The 17,958-nt window shown below is 41.8% G+C and overlaps 1 protein-coding gene across 1 annotated transcript in view; it reads left to right on the top strand.

The window, feature by feature from the left end:
* The window catches only part of LOC145410347 (uncharacterized), a 367,470-nt gene that overhangs the window by 314,716 nt on the left and 34,796 nt on the right, over window positions 1–17,958 (top strand). The window lies entirely within an intron of this gene.

Genomic DNA, 17,958 nt, shown 5'->3' with positions numbered 1-17,958 from the left:
TAACCCACTAGAGCACCAGGGACCATGATTTGGTTATATGGTTACCATCTAGGGTAGTAAATGGTTGCCTGGTGTACTGGAAACCATTTAGCATGTCACTCAGTGTAGAGTCATCCATAGACAGAAGGAAGAGGAAAGAATGAAGGAAAGAAATACAAAAGAGGAAGGAAGGAAAGAAAAAATGAAGAGAGGAAAGGGCAGGCATCCGAGAGCAGCACTGCATTGAGTGAGTGGATGGTGATCACCCCCACCACAAATACAGTAAACTCTCAATTATCCAGTGTAATTCAACCATGCCTTATGCCGGTTAAAGCAAAACATCGGATATTGCATAGTACAGTACCCTCGCGTCCAACATGCGTTAGTCCAGCTCAATTCGGGTCCAGCACGGAGAGCAATTAATTAGTATTATTTAATACGATTTAATTACTGCAACACGAGTGTGTTAGCATGACACGCACAGAGCTCTGAGAAGTGGGCGAAATCCACAGAGTTCACTCTAGCACGATCACCCCCGGTCCAACACGGTCATACTGGACATTCCCATGATGATGATAGCCAATGAAAAACTTCTGATCAAGTAGCCTTCCCCGCCCGCTATCGTGACGTGATGGTGATGCTGCCCAATTAAAAATGCTTCTGGTGTCATGTGATGTTTTGTTTACATTTCTCCCGCCACAGCGCCACTCAGTCACATAATTGCATTGGAAGGTGCTTTTTTCTTGCTGCATTTTCTGCCCTTGTTACTGCATTTTACCCTGCTCACGATGCCTAGGAAGCCTTCTGAGAACCCCAAGAAGCGTCGGCACCTCCCTCAGGCCACCAAGCTAGAAAGCAGTGAGAGGAAGAAGAAAGGGGAGAGGAAAGTTGACATTGCCAAGGCCTACGACATGAATGAAGCCAACGTGATCATAATGAAAAACTTAAGACAAGATCCTGGCAGCCGAAGGCTATCACACGGCACTTCATACCAGGTTTGCCGAGGATACGATGGTAAATCAGAACGGTAACGTGGTAAAATTGCCGATGATACCACGGGCATTTGGAATTCATCTGGATGGCTTCCTGCCGAGCATACGACGGGGAAAACAGTGTGACCAAAACCCAGGCGACTCGACAGAGAATGTATCGTACTACAGCATTGAACATTTAGCCTGACACTGAATACATATTAATATTTTAGAATAAATATCAAAAGTTTTGAAACCCTTCTCATCGGCGTGCGTACCAGTTTATAAACAAAGTTGCTTCTCCTTATTCTCTACCGAGTCAGCGACAGCGATCACTTTCCACAGTCACGAGACGGGGCTTTGGCAACAGTGTGAGAAGCATGCACTTTGCCGAGGATTACAGTGCTAGGACAGGCAGAAGCAGGACCTTCCATGGCTGTGGACGAAGATAGTGATTCTGAGTGTGATTTCGAAGGATTTATGAGGGAGGTTTGATTTCAAAGGATTTATGAGGGAGGTTGAGGAGGAGCAACAGCCATTACCCGCTAGTGACGCCAGCAGCCATCCTCCGGGGACCCAGTAGGACTAACTACAGCCTTGGATACCACCTTCCATTCCCAGCAAGCCCACCAACACTATCCTAAAAGGTTAGTTATCATTCATAGCACAGTACCATTTATTATAATTACAATAGTACCAATACAGTATATGTATAGGTATATGGTAGGTATTTAGGGTGACTTTTCCGAGGGTTGCTGACATAATTCATTTTTCCCCATAAGTTCTGTTGTTAGTCCAACACGTTTTTGGTCCAACACGTGACCCATGCATGACAATATTACCGTGCTGGACGCGAGGGTACTGTACCCCCTATTGTCTCAATACTTGGGGTCAGGCCAGATATTGTGCTCCTATCCATCTCAAATCTCTATCCTAAAAATTTTCCCATGAGTAAAAGATGAAATTAAACATGAAATACTATAAAATAATGATACAGTATAGTAATATAGTAATACTGTGCCGGTTGACTACCGTTTATGAGCCAGTTGATACACCTCAACGCCGGATATTGCATAGAACCGTTGGTTACATCCAGTTTCAGCACTGGATATTACATAATTTTGCTGGATATTGCTTTAATAGAGCCACGCCAGCAGCACCGGATATTGCGACAACAGATAATTGAGAGTGTACTGTACACCTGTAACACTCAAACACCATGCCACAGTGTGCTAGGTAAAGGACTTCCATGTTCACCATCATATGTACAGTATATTCAGTTCTTCATATTTGAACATTCTCATTATCTTTCTCACTTGATCTGTCGGGGAATGATGACACTTGGGTTACTGACAGTAATCTGTAAAAGGGTAGCCGTCCCACTCATTTGTTTACTGTATCCTGTCTCCATATGTTTTTTTTAACTTTTGAAAACAAAATTTAACCACCAAACCACCAGGCACCTGGTGTTTAGTGGTTAATATGCACCATTCAGAGTGATGGTCTTCCATAGGTTTTGTCCCTAAGGTGGCAGGAGGCTTTCAATCATATAATGTCACCAAGGGGAGTAAACTGGTCATCTACCCTTCTATGTACTGGACTATGATAGCCTAGCCTCAGACCTATCCACCTTAAAGGGGATGTTATGGGATTTGCTTTTCTCATTTTGGCAGTTTCTTTTGAACTTTATGTAGAAGATAAATCACGTGTATGAGATCGGCTTTCCATATCAGTATGGAACTAACCTCTCCATTTTACAGGTGTTTATTCTACCAGACCTGTTTAGGCTTTCAGATTTCATTTATTTTGCACTGCATTTTTTTTTATACACTTAATCCTTGTTATATGTTGCCTTTTTTTATGTTCTTTTTTGCTCTCATCCATACAATAATCATAGAAAAGTTCCCTGTTCAAGACCCATTGACACCTATTAACCCATAACTGCAGTGAGATTTATTTTTCATTCTTACTACCACCTGCTGATTTTATTTGGTTGAAGCTAAGCCTCTCACACTGAAGGTGTTGTTGAAGACATGCTAAACTCTTGTATCCAGCATAAAGCTGCCAAAGGGATGACGTTAGGTGACATACTGACAGATAATGATCTGATACCCCCCCCCCAATTTCCCCAAAGGGGGTCAGACCTCCCTTTAAAATCCTGTAGCTATGCTGTATAACTGTTTAGACAAAGAAAAACGTCCTTGAATACCGCAATAAGCATGATAAAATGTCAGTATACAGTACTGCGCAGTGTAAAGTGAACTCTTGGTTATCACACTTTTGGCTGTAAAAAAAAAAAAAAAAAGTACCTGTGCTGGTTTCTGCCAACAATAATGGTGCAGTATCTGTGGTTTCTGATGGCTTTGAGGGATTCAAAGATGAGGCCCTTCTCAAAGAGTTAATCCCAGGTGGTGGAGACCATTGTCACTCCACCCTCTAGTCTCAGAACCCCGTACTCTACTTCATGCCAACATCAGGTCTCTCTGTTATACGTGTTTCTTCCTTAGTGTGCTTTTTCCATCACTTTCTGTTAACCTAACAATACCTGTGTGTGTTTCTGATGCATACCATAACAGTATGTACTGGTATGTACTAAGTGTACAGAAATTGTTGTAAAAGGGAAAATTTGTATTTACCATTGGGGTGCCTGGCACCCATTCAGATAAATCCCATAGGTTCTGTGTTTTTGTTATCATGTAATTTTGTTTTCGCACACTATGGGTGGTACCAGTTAATGTGCGATAACTAAGAGATCACTGTACTGTAAACACACTGTACACCTGATGCATGGAGGCAGAGTTAGGCAGAGCGAGGCAGGTTAGCAAGGCAGACAAAGAGGATAGGCAGACCTAACCAAGCATGAAGAGAGAGATGTAACAGAAATAAAACTGAAGATGTTAGGGGGAATAAACTCACCAGAGAGTAGCTGGAGGATTTCTTGATAGAGTAAATCCCATGTGGTCCAGTGGTATGGGAAATGATATTGCTCTACATCTTGTTCTCTGTCATTGACACAAGGTCAGTAACAAGCACGGGCCTTCCTCTAGGCAATGGCTGTACCACTTCAACACTGCCTGGTCAAAATCGTTTTTCTTGAGTTTGGCAATTATTTACCATTCAAAACATCATGATATCTGTCTATATTCAGTTCCATACTGCATAATTTGTTGTTTTGCCTTCTTGGGGTCCTGCAGAGTCATGCAGGGGACATAAAAAACCTCAGCCGCCCAACTCACTCGCTCCAGTGCTCATCAAGTTTTCCAATAATTCTGTGTGTGTGTGGGGGGGGGGGGGCAAGTGGAGGTGCCATAGTGACACACACATGTAGAGGGACAGGGATGATGAAACAATGAATGGAGGACATGATGGGCTTGGGAGAGGTGGTGGGGACTGATGTCACATATTTTGGGATGAGACATATGAGGAAATATGAGTATGAGCTATATCGAATGGGAGGGATGTTCTGTCTGTCTATAGCCAAAAGCCATAATCCCATAAGGGGTGGCCATTTGTCTTTTGAGTTAGTTTTACAAAAAGGGACACTAACTCTCTGCCAATCCACTTGTTGACACATAGGGAACACATATGGATTGGTTATATGGTTACTACCCAACAATGTAAATGGTTTCCTGGCTTACAAGAAACCATTAGACATATCAAGCAATGTAAATACACCTGAAAAGGAAAAAAAGAGTAATCAGAATTAACAGGAAAGATGGGGAAAAATAGGAAGAGAGGAGGGCAGGCACAGAAAAAGAATAATAAAGGTGAAGGAAGAAGTTGGCAGCACTACATCAAGTGATTGAAAAGAAAACTAAAGATAAGGACATGGAGGTAACAAATTAGAAAGAAAATTAGCCAGATTTTGCTTCATTTATGAAGGCTTCAACAGGCTTGCATGCATCGGCCTTGGTCACCTAATGGTGGCCCTCCATGCTGCTCGATCTCTGGTGACCTCGCTTTTCAGTCCCTTATCCCTGAGGTCACCCGGTATGACTTTGTTCCAGGTCTTTTTCAGTCTGTCTCTCGCCAGGGTTGGCTTTAAGCCAATTGGACCAATTACCCCCAGTTGGACCCCGCGCCCAAGGGGGCCCTGCATCAGGGAGCTAGGGTAGGCCTAATCTACTCTATAGTTGTGGCGCATGACTCTGAGGTTGTCATTATCATACCCTGGCAACCTACCATGCAAAAGTGCGTCCGATTTTGTATCATACACGAATCATATTATTATGCACGAATATATTATACATGAACATATTATACATGAATCACATGTGTCTCATATTATACATGAAATCAGATGCACTTTTGAATGGTAGGTTGCCAGGGCATGATAATAACAACCTCAGAGTCATGTGCTGCCACTATAGTCTTGTCAAGTACACACAACAACACATTGCAACATACACCTAACACCATATTGCAGATTTTACAGAGAACTATGTACTTTTCAAAGATGATCTACAAATTTTGTTTGTTTACTTGTAGGCTTACATGTGTGCAATTTTATTTTTAAATGTAGCTTAGATCTATTTGGTTCATTAACTCACATGCACTTTTTAAGCACACATTTTAATTGCTTTCCATTCTTTCTACCACAGAGATACAAAGTCGACAATAGAGTTTGTTCATATCTCTGATTCTACAGACCTTGGCTGTGAACCTGGGGGCCCCACCACAAACGTTCTCAATTGGGCCCTGTTGCTCCTAAGGTCGGCCCTGCCTCTCGCAGCCCAACCCCCAACCATAACACTTTTAACTTTCTGCATCCAATTGTCATCCCCCATCCTCTCCACATGTCCAAACCATCTTAATCTACCTCTCATCATCACAACACCAGTAGACTTCAATCCCATCCAGCCACTTAACTCTTCCATCGTAAACCTAACCCCCAGGCCTCGCATTCAAGGACACACTGCACATCCCCCTAATCATTGTCATTTCTGTATGTTTGAGCCCGCAGATATCCTCTTCCATTACTGCCCAGCTCTCACCACTGTCAAAAGCAACGTTTTTTGACGACAACACTTTCTGCAGTGTTTGGGTGGCATGACTCCTGTTGAATGGCATAGGTTTTGATTTTGGGGCTTTCTGTGGATTTCCTGCAAATTTTATAAGCTGGACCCCCATTTGCTGTGTCGGTTAGTGATGTATGCCAGGTTTTGCGCCAACAGATACAAGAGTTTACTGTGTACAGAATATAAACCCTCAGACTCAGGAACTGTCATAAAGTTAATAAATTTATCTGGAGGCAGCAAAATGAAATATGAAAATATGTCACCAGGCTGAGAAGGTCATGCAGACCATCTAATTTCCCATATTTACATTATGACCATTATAGAAAAAAAATGCATTTTGAAGCACATAATGACATAAAGCAAGTACATGCACATGTACTTTGCTGCTCTCAAACGTATTATAATTTGTCTTTTCTCTTGATAGCATACTCTCAGACTTTTTGTTTATTTCAACTTGTTCATCTATCCGGTGCTTTCTTCTGAACTAGCATTTACAGTACTTTACTGATATTGCTGGTCTGTATATATTTACACACAACTCTGGCTCAGTTAATCTTGTTTCCTCCTTTCTTTAACCAGTTTCATACAGTACCTTGTCTCAAAGTCTCCACATAGATGTCTTTTATACTTCTGCATTGCATGGTCATATACTTTTTTTTTTTTTTTTTTTTTTTTTTTTTTTTTTAAAGAACCAGCAAGTTGAGTGTTGGTGAAGCCAAGTGATAGAGTTATCCAGTATTTTGTTTTGTAGTCTCTCTTGAGAAATGGGATGTGCAGCTGGACAGTACGTGATGTAAATTTACCAAAACATTAATCATCAATGGAATTTCAAATGCATTTCACACACCTACTCATCCAAAAAAGGCAAATTAGGGATGATTACCATAGAAAGACATAGTATTAGGAGTGAGTTATTGCAGGTATACCATACTTGGGACTTGCTTTCTGTAATATATCAGCTGGGGTAGTTTGATGAGAGGGTGGAACCTATGAAAGTAATGGCATACATGAATTGATTACTGTGAACATTTCACAGTTCAACAGTACCTAACAACAGAAAACTCTGTAATGATGAGATCCTCTATATAATTGTCAGTACACACATTGTGACAGCTTTACATTCTGCACATAGATCAGTTTCCTGGAAGTTATAAGGCATTATGCTGAACTATAAATAATTAAGTACTGTATAGGAAATAGTGACCCACTTCATTTATGTCATTGTAAACTTGTTTCTTGAAATTAAAAAATATCATTCCCCTGCTCAGTACTCTCAGTCTTGCTGATCTGCAATACTGACACACACACACACACACACACACACACACACACACACACACACACACACACACACACACACACACACTACTTATTACAGAATAGACAGTCCATAATATACTTGTTTCTGGATAATGCATTACATAATGCAGCGGCACTTTCTTGAATTTTATGGACAATCAGTTACAAACATTTGATGTAATCACAAGCTTAGGGTTGTTAGATAATTGATAGTGCTTATTTTCTGGGATTCATGCTTTCATTCACTAATTTCTTTACATTGTAACTGTTTTGACCTGTCTCTGCAGAGACCATAGTAACTGAAGACAATCACTTGTAGTAGCAGCTGTTAGCAACAAGTCACACTGTACATGGTGTCATGGTTGATATAGAAATTGGATAATAGTATTAATTAGAGGATGGCTCATCAGTGGGAGCAGAGTAGCTATAAGGAAAAGAATTATAAAAAAAAAAAAAAAAATCATAGATTAAGCTATGGCAGTCCATCAGATGAGCTGAAATGAAGAGAGAAATTTTAAATCTTCTGGTAAGGTACTTTACAAAATTTGATTTTCTTACTCCATAGTCTCGGATCAGAGATGTGTAGTTGTGTTATGAAGGTGATGATCATTATATTAACTGATGAATGCAGCATCAATGTTTAACTCATAATCACCACCAACTTTTGAGATTTGATGACCACCAGTGTACAAGATTTCTCTCCTAATTGGCTCATATGTACTGCACTTCTGAATGTGATATTTGGTGTGATTTGCTGTGCTGATCAAGATTGTGATATACTTTTATTAAGAAGTCATTGGTAACTGATGAAGACAATTTTGTACTGTTACAATTAAACAGGCTGAAGGATTTGATTGCTGTTTGCTTGACTTTGATTAGAGTTAAGGTTGGGATATAACAGTGTTCTGTAATTTCACCTTTGATATTAGAAATGATGCCTTGAATCTGATGATTTACATAAAGCTATACTTTAGAGTTTCTTTTTAAGGTAGTAAACAAAAGTAAAGTTATGGTGTTTGAGAGGAATGAAGTCACAGAGTGTGCAGTGAGGTTGGATGGTGAGGATATGGAGAATGTGAGTGCATTCAAGTACTTGGGTAGGATGGTGAGGATATGGAGAATGTGAGTGCATTCAAGTACTTGGGTAGTGTGATGAATAGGGATGGAACTTTGGGGGATGAAGTGCGTGAAAGGGTACAGCAGGGAAGGAAGGTTGTCGGTACACTGAAAGCAGTGATGAGAAATAGGGAGGTGAGTATGGAAGTTAAGAAGTCACTGCATGATAGTATTGTGATCCCTACCCTGACGTAGGGAAGCGAGGCATGGACCTTGCAAGAGGGGAACAAGTCAAGAGTGAGAGCAGGGGAAATGAGTTACTTGAGAGGAGCATGTGGAGTGACGTGGAGGGACAGGTTGACGAATGAAGAAGTGAAGGAACGCTGTGGGGTGGATGTGGATGTGGTTGAGAAGATTAGGAGAAATACACTGAGGTGGTTTGGACATGTGAAGAGAATGGAGAATGAAAGACTGACTAAGAGGGTGTATGTAGGTGAGGTGGAGGGAGGGAGAGGGAGAGGTAGACTGAGGATGAGGTGGAGGGATGGAGTTGAGAGGTATATGAGGGAGGGGGGGGGTGAGTTGGGGGGAGGATAGTCAAATGGTGGGTGACAGAGCGACTTGGAGGCGTTTTGTCTGCGGCCACCCTTTGCGGGATTAGGGCGTCGGGCTATAGATAGATAGATAGAATAGATTTAATTCAGCAATTGAGAATGTTTTTTAATAAATTTGTGTAGCAGTTTTTAAGGATGCAGAAAGTGTCAAAATGTTTCAGATTTTGTGCTGACATGTAGTGTAGCTTTGTTTTTTGTATGTACAGGCAGTTCTCACTTAACCTCTTTAACCCAAGGATATGTTTTATATTGTGTTATCACCACAAGCAGTCAGTTTAGCTCAGACTAAGTGAGATTTTTTAACCTTGGAATAGTAGCGTTGTCAGCATCACATGCCTACTAGCGATGTCCGGAATCCCGGACAAACTTTGGGGGTAGAAATATACATATAGGAATAGTACAGTCTATTTCAAAAAATTTTCACTTAAATTAGGTGCTAATCTTAACTTTAGGAACTAGGAACTAAATGTATTTAACTAAAACAACATTATAAAAAAAATAAAACAAAAAATGTGTAAAAATGACAAACAATGCTACATCCTTGTAATCTTTTCACCACTGCCAGCCACAGTGTTGCCTGATGGTGATGACTTGTGCCACACATGAAGTCCAGACGTCCCCTGATATGCTCCAGCCTCCCTAGACAAAATTTGACTTTTTACAATATATGTTTCATAGGCACACTCACAAGGTCCTATTTTAATAGCGTTGTACGGAATACCGGACAATTGGCTACAGCAGTTGAGAAAAAAACGGGAGCAACACGAACACACCTCACACACACAGGACAGAGTACAAAATGAAATGTCATGGCAGCTGAGCGCCGTAGGCCTTGGAGCGTCTCCTCCACAACGCAAAGTAGGCCTAAATTCGGAATCCCGGACAGCGCCACTGAACTAGGGTTAACTGTAGGACCCCATTGTTGAAGGTGTGTCCTAAGTTGAATAAAGCATTTGATGGCAGAAGGAATTAAAGAAAAAAAAAGTAATTGAATTGAAGGGGTTAATGTATATGACATGTACTGTACAGGCAAAATACTAGCTATATGTGTTACATACACTTCTGGCTCATGGTTATGGATCTCTAATATGTTACTTTTGTGAGTCTTGAGCAACTTAATTGGAAAGTTGGAGTTGATATACTAGCCATTTGGTAACAACACATAAAGTAATAATACATTAAATGAAAACACCTTGTAAATGTAAGAGAACACAAGGGTGTGGGAAGTAACTTCATGTTGTGCTGTGTTTGTGATAAATGGGTACATAAGTGCTGTTGTAGTATTAGAGGCAGGTTGAATATTATTAGAGGCAGGCTGCAAAATATTGCTGATTTTGTGTGTGGAGTGTGAAGGGGAAAGCATGCAGAAGTAGAGAGACAAAGGATAACCTTGGTGGAGAATCCCTTGAGTGTGTGGAGTTTTGTTATTTAAGGGACATGATATGTGCTGTTGTATTGTTGTGTGCAAGAGATGGAAGGAGAATCTAAGAGAGTATGGATTCGTTGGCTCAAGGATTGTGTGGGTAAAACTGAAGGTTGGACAACAAACGTGGGCAATTGTGTGTGTGTATGCACCAATGCAAGATTGTGCAAGCAGAGTGAAAGAAGAGTTCTGGACAAATGTGGAAGCATGCATGGAAAAATTTGAAAGGAATGAGAGAGTGTTTTTGATTGGAGATATGAATAGAAAATTAGGGAATGTGAAGGTGGATGGAGTAGCTGGAGAAGGGTGTGTACCTGCAGAAATGATCCATAGGTGTACATGATGAGTGATGAGACGAGTGGGTGGTGAACTGAATGAACGGAAGGCAGTGATTGATTATGTGTGTGTGGATGATAGAATGAGAAGGTGTGTAATGGATGTAAGAGCATACAGAGGTTGGGGGAGTGGACTTTCTAACTACCACATGGTGGTGGTGAAAGTCAAAGTTCAAATGAAATGGAGGAATAGGAGAAGGGAAGGACAGGAGGAAGTAGTCCATACAAGGAGGGTTGAAAGGTTGCAAGAGGATGGAAAAAGGCAGAATATAAGAGAGAAGTGGAGGGGCAATTGGGTAAATATGATTTGGAGCAGATGGGGGACGAAGAAGGTGTGTGGAAGATATTTACAGAAGAAATCTGTGCAGCACGTGAGGTTGTGTGTGGAGTGAAGAGAAGATGAAAGGGGGTGCAGGAACAGCATGGTGGAATGAAGAGGTGAGACTGGCTGTGGTGCAAAAGAAGAAAGCATATAGTGAGTAGATGAGAAATAGGGACGTGGAGGAAGTTGAGAGATGGAAGAGACAGTTATATGTAGAGAGGAAGAGAGAAGTGAAATGATTAGTAGGAGCAAGTAAGATGAGAGTGAATAAGGAATTTGGAAGGAATTTGAGTGTAAAGTGGAGGGAATGTAAGAAAATGATCTGGAAGGAGGTAAAGAGAGTTAGACATAGTGATAAAAAAGTAATTTGGAGAGAGAAAGATAAAATTGCTTGTGGAGAAGGAAGAAAAAGTGAGCAGATGGAGAGAGCATTTTAAGGAATTGTGGAACATAGAGAATGAAAGTAATGCAATTATACAGTAAGTGGCTGGGGAATGTCTAGGAGAAGGAAGGAGATGAGAAGAGAGGAAGAAATCAGTTGGATGGAAGTTGTGGAAGCAATGAAGAAAGTTAAAATGGGGAAAGCCCCAGGTATTGATAGAATGTGTGGTGAAATGCTGAAGCATGGGGAAGAGATGGTAGTAGAATGGATATGGAAGATTTGCAGATTGGCCTGGGAGGAAGGTAGAGTCCCGAAGGAAGGGAAGTCAGGTATAATTATTTCCCTGTACAAAGGAAAAGGGGAAAAAGAAGTGTGTGTAATCATAGGGGCATTTATCTTCATAGTGTAATAGGAAAAGGATATGGTAGGATACTTATTGACAGAGTTAGGGGAAATAACAGAGGAATTAGTTGGAGAAGAACAGGGAGGTTTTAGGAAGGGAAGAGTATGTGTAGATCAGATATTCATCCTTAGGTCTTTAGTGTAAAAGTTTCTAGAGAAGGGAAAGGACTTGTATGCTGCCTTCGTGGATCTGGAGAAAGCATGTGACTGGGAGTAGACAAGGAATGTGGAAAGTATTAAGAAATATATGGAGTAAATGAGAAAGTTGTTGAATGCCTTGAAGAGTATGTATGAGGGTGCTTAGGCTGCAATGCATGTACAGTAGATAGTGAACTGAGTGAATTATTCTATTTGAATGTTGGATTGAAACAGGGATGTGTCGTGTCCCCATGGTTGTTCAATCTGTGTATGGATGGGGTTATAAAAGAGGTACAAGGTAGGGCAATGGAAGTTGGAGCGACCTTAATGATAGTGGGCATTGTTTGACAACTCCCTGTACTGTTGTTTACAGATGATACTGTATTGTTAAGTGAAGACAAAGGGGAACTGGAAGGCTTGGTGAATGAGAGCATGTAAGAAACAGAATCTAAAGGTGAATGTAGGGATGAGTAAAGTTATGGTCTTTGCGAGAAGTGAAGCCACTGAATAAGCAGTGAAGTTGGATGAGGAGGAAATGAAAAATGTGAGTGCATTTAAGTACTTGGGTAGTGTGATGAGTAAGGATGGAAATTTAGAGGGAGAAGTGCTTGATAGGGTACAACAAGGAAGAAAGGTTGTTGGTTCTTTGAAAGCAGTGATAAGGAACAGGGAAGTGAGCATGGAAATAAAAAGTCGTTACATGACAGTATTGTGATACCAATCCTAATGTATGGAACTGAAGCTTGGACTTTGTTGGAAGAGCGCAAATCGAGTGAGAGCAGTGGAAATGAGTTATTTGAAAGGAGCATGTGGAGTCACATGGAGAGACAGGCTGACAAATTAGGAAGTGAAGGAGCATTATGGTGTGGATAGGGATGTGATAGAAAGCATTGGGAGAAATGCATTGAGGTGGTTCGGCCATGTGGAGAGGACGGCGAGTGAAAGATTGACGAGGAGAGTGTATGTGAGTGAGGTTGAAGCCGAGGATGAGAGAGAGGGATGGAGTGGAGAGGTGTATAAGAGAGGGGGTATGAGCCGGAAGCAGGGCAGTGAAATGGTGTTGGATAGGGTGACATGGAGGCAATTTGTTTGACAGGATGACATGGAGGCGATTTGTTTGTGGCCACCCCTTACGGGATTGAGGCATTTGGGAATAGATAGATAGATATGTGCTAGAGGTAGGGACGGAGGTAGTTCATTGGCAAGGGTGATGAATGGTTGGAAGAAGTTCAGGGAGTTTTTTACCCTCCTAATTGGGCTCTCCCTCTGAGCTGAAGGGTCTTTGCATGCAGCTTGTATTGGGACTGGAATGCTATTCATTAGTGTGACTTAGTAAAGGAGGAGGATATTTGTAGGCTCTGAAGTACAGAGGAATTAATGACTGGCCTGAAGGAGTTAGGATTTCAAATGAAGAACTGAGAGGAAGGTTGGGACTTGAATGTATTAGTTTTGTGATTGGAAGGGGTATATTGAGATGGTTTGGGCATGTGGTGATATTATTCACTTTAGGACAGGCATTTCAGAGTGAAAGAGTACTGGAAAATATGATGTAACTGTCCTGAAGGGATAAAGTTTGGCATGAAATGCACTTAGTTTTCTTCATAAATTAAGCTTGTTATTAGCGGACATTAGATAGCTTCAGCACATTATTGCTATACATTATGTTGAATGGCTTAACATTTTGTTCATTTTCACTTTCTACCATGTTCACCCTATCCACTTGCATTTTCTTCAGAGATTACCATCTTCTCGATCTGTCTGGTCTTGAGAAACTTTGCACCTCATTAATTTGTATTTCCCTTTCATGTCTAATATGGACCTTCAGAGCTGTAGTGTGAAATTATATAATCATTTATTTTACTTAACTTACAAGAGGGTGAATATCCTGGGAAAATCATGGAACTTTATTGTATAGTGTACAATCCCAGCATCTCCCATACCTAAGGGAAAAGAGTCAGTTGCTGCAGCAGGAAACTCTCACATGTAACAAAGTCGGCTTATAATTCTTTCGTATCCATTGAGTTTGGTATGATCCATTAATTTGGTTCTGGCTTTTACTGTCATACCTATATAGAGGTCATTTCTTGTGTAGTGAATCTCATTTTTGATGACAGAATGCATACTACACCAGGCATTGTCATGATAATTATAATTCTGGATATCAATGCTGAAAGCAGTTTAAGCAGTTTGTACTGATAATGCATCTCTTTATTACAGTACAGTATGTACAGTCGCCCTAAGAAGTGACATCTTGGTTAACTGAAAATGCAGATTTCGAAGTTTTGAACTCATTGAATTTGCTTATGAACCTCTACATCTGATTACTCTTGCCAACAGTAAAATGCACTGAGGATGCTAGGCTATGACACAAGTTGACATTCTCCAAGGAACTCCGATTCGCAGCAGATTTTCTAGGTTTTGTATATATTTTATTCAGTGGCACATATTAATTCTTCCAGAGACTTTTCTTAATGGAAAACTGGCCAAATGCAGCGTAATAACTGCATGTCGTTGAGTAAAAGTTATCTCTTCGTGCTTGTTGATCGAACCATTTAAAATAGTCCCGCTAACTTAGGCCACTTTCCCACTTTCTGTCGTTGACCATGGAGAAAACAGAAATGGAAAGAAATTATTTTAAATAATCCCCAAGTATTGTAAGTCTATCTATTCGTTTTCGTTTTTAAAGGCTCCAACATGCTTGCATGTGTCGGCCTTGGTCACCTAATGGCGGCTCTCCATGCTGCACGATCCATTGCAGCCTCCCTGTTCAGTCCCTTAACCCTAAGGTCACACTTAATGACCTCGTCCCATGTCTTTCTCGGTCTACCCCTCATAACCCCACCCCCAATATTAACACTTCTCACCTTCCTCACCCAACTATCATCCCCCATCCTCTCCACATGTCCAAACCACCTCAATCTACCTCTCCTCATCACAACACCAATACACTCCAGTCCCATCCTACCTCTCAACTCTTCCATTGTAAACCCAGCCCCTCCAGGCCTTGGACGCAGGGACGCACTGCACATCCACCTAATCATTGTCATTTCTGTACGTCTGAGCCGGCGAATGTCTTCCTCCTTCACTGCCCAGGTCTCACTGCCATACAGCATTACACTCCTAACACACGCTGCATACAAAGACCCCTTAGCACGTCGGAGAGCCCCCTCAATGTCAGGAGAGGCAAGAGCTCCCTGAACTTCTTCCAACCACTTCTCACCCTAGCCACAGAGCTAGCTCCAGCCCCCACCTCCAGCACACAACATGTCTCCTAAATAACAAAACTCTTCCACACACTCAAGAGATTCACCAGCAAGTTCAATTCTTTCACGTCTGACGATCTCCACCTGCTCACCCCGGCACGCCGTACACATAAAATCAGCATTATCTCGCAGTCTACCTCTGATACCACTACATCTCTTATGCACCCATTTATCACACACACCGCACAAGATGGAATTACTTCCCACGCCCTTGTGGCAAACTGCACATGGCCACTCTCCCTCGTCTTTGACAGTACCGCCACCAACCCTAGATATCATCACTTTTGTTTTATCTGCATTTACCCTTAAACCCTTTTGCCCCATACCATCTCTCCACCTCCTAAACCTTTCCTCCGCCTCCCTTTCATTCTCTGCAATCAACACCAAATCATCAGCATACAACAACTCCCACGGGAGTCCGTTTCTAAAGTCACGTGAAAGGGCTTCAAGTACCATGATAAACAACATGGGACTCAAGACTGACCCCTGATGCACACCAACATTCACGGAAAACTCATCACTCAAATCTCCATTCACTCTCACCTGGGTGTGAGCACCCACATACATGGCCATAACCACCCTAACCAGCCACTCCTCCAAGCCAAGCTTTCTCATTGCCCACTTCACCACCTCTCTAGGGACTCTGTCAAAGGCCTTTTCCAAATCAACAAAAACAAAATAAAGATCCCTTCTCCTACCAATATATTTTTCCTGAAGCTGTCGAACAATGAATATGGCATCAGTGGTCCCCCTACCTGGCATAAACCCAAACTGCATCTCATCAATATTCACTCTTTCTCTAACCATACCTTCTAAAACTCTCTCCATTACCTTCATTATCTGATCTAAAAGCTTTATACCTCTATAATTCCCTCTTTCCAGGGCATCACCCTTCCCTTTATACACATTTACAATTACACTCTTCAGCCAATCATCTGGGACAACACACTCATATATAATCCTATTTATCAGGTCAGTGACTAAACTCACCCCTATATCGCCTGAGGCCTTCAACATTTCGGCAGTCAACCCAGACACACCTGCTGCCTTCCCCACCCTCATCCTGCCTATTGCCTCACTCACAGTAGCAGTATCAATCAAAGGCCAAGGGCCAGACACTGGATCTGCTGGCTCCAAACCTTCCCTGTCCCAGTCAAACTCCTCATTCAACAATCTATTGCCAGACGCCTCAATCCCGTTTGGGGTGGCCACAAACAAAACGCCTCCACATCACCCTGTCCCCTGCCATTTCACTGCCCTGCTCCCAACTCACACCCCCCTCTCTCATATACCTCTCCACCCCATCCCTTCATCTCATCCTCGGCCTCCGCCTCCCTCTTCCCCCCTCCACCTCACTCACATACACTCTCTTCGTCAGTCTTTCATCTTCCATCCTCTCCAAATGGCCAAACCACCTCAGTGTGTTCCTCATAACGCTTCCTATCACATCCACATCCACACCACAACACTCCTTTATATCCTCATTTGTCAGCCTGTCTCTCCATGTGACTCCACAGGCTCCTCTTAAATAACTCATTTCCACTGCTCTCACTCTTGACTTGTGTCCTTCCAACAACGTCCAAGCTTCACTTCCATACGTTAGAGTTGGTATCACAATACTGTCATGTAGTAACTTTTTCACTTCCATGCTCACTTCCCTATTTCTTATCACTGCTTTCAAAGAACCAGCAACCTTTCTTCCTTACTGTACCCTTTCAAGCACTAATGATGGCAAATTTTATCTTTATTGCATCTCCCTTCTTTTCAGTCTTATGCTGCAAAAAATTATTGCGTGTTACCATACCCTTGATATGAACTCTGCAAGGTATTCCTGACTGTTCCTGAGCGAGAGTTCTGAAATTTCAATTAGTTCCGTTTAGTATTTCCTGTTACCATAACAAACGCACTGCTTCCTAAAATTTTGAAATATACTGGTATTTTGACGTTTATTTATTGTTTTCTGTAACATTTTTACATAATAGGTTTCACCTTGTAAAGGTATAAGCAGCAGTACATGCATCATCATTGACCGATAACTTCTGGATAATCTGCCGTCACTTCTTAGGGTGACTGTACATTACCATTTTATATTATCATTTTCTTATTAGCTGTTTGGGCATTCTTCATAGAAATGATAGAATCATAGCTGAGAAAAACTGGTTAGCTATATACCCATACTGTACAATACAGAACCGAACATGAAATGGACTTTCTTTTCATTTTAAAAGTCTATCTATTCTATCTATCTATTGCCAGACGCCTCAATCCCGTTTGGGGTGGCCACAAACAAATCGCCTCCAAGTCGCCCTGTCCCCCGCCATTTCACTCCCCTGCTCCCAACTCACACCCCCCTCTCTCATATACCTCTCCACCCCATCTCTCCATCTCATCCTCGGCCTCCCCCTCCCTCTTTCCCCCTCCACCTCACTCACATACACTCTCTTCGTCAGTCTTTCACCCTCCATCCTCTCCACATGGCCAAACCACCTCAGTGTGTTCCTCATAACGCTTCCTATCACATCCACATCAACACCACAACGCTCCTTTATATCCTCATTCGTCAGCCTGTCTCTCCATGTGACTCCACAGGCTCCTCTTAAATAACTCATTTCCACGGCTCTCACTCTTGACTTGTGTCCTTCCAACAACGTCCAAGCTTCACTTCTGTACGTTAGAGTTGGTATCACAATACTGTCATGTAGTAACTTTTTCACTTCCATGCTCACTTCCCTGTTTCTTTATCACTGCTTTCAAAG

Source organism: Coenobita brevimanus, chromosome 85 (assembly GCF_032717465.1).
Source record: "Coenobita brevimanus isolate Jiangsu-jjx chromosome 85, ASM3271746v2, whole genome shotgun sequence".
Lineage (NCBI taxonomy): Eukaryota > Metazoa > Arthropoda > Malacostraca > Decapoda > Coenobitidae > Coenobita > Coenobita brevimanus.
Note: the sequence above shows the minus strand (reverse complement) of the source record. Positions and strands in the feature narration are given on the sequence as shown.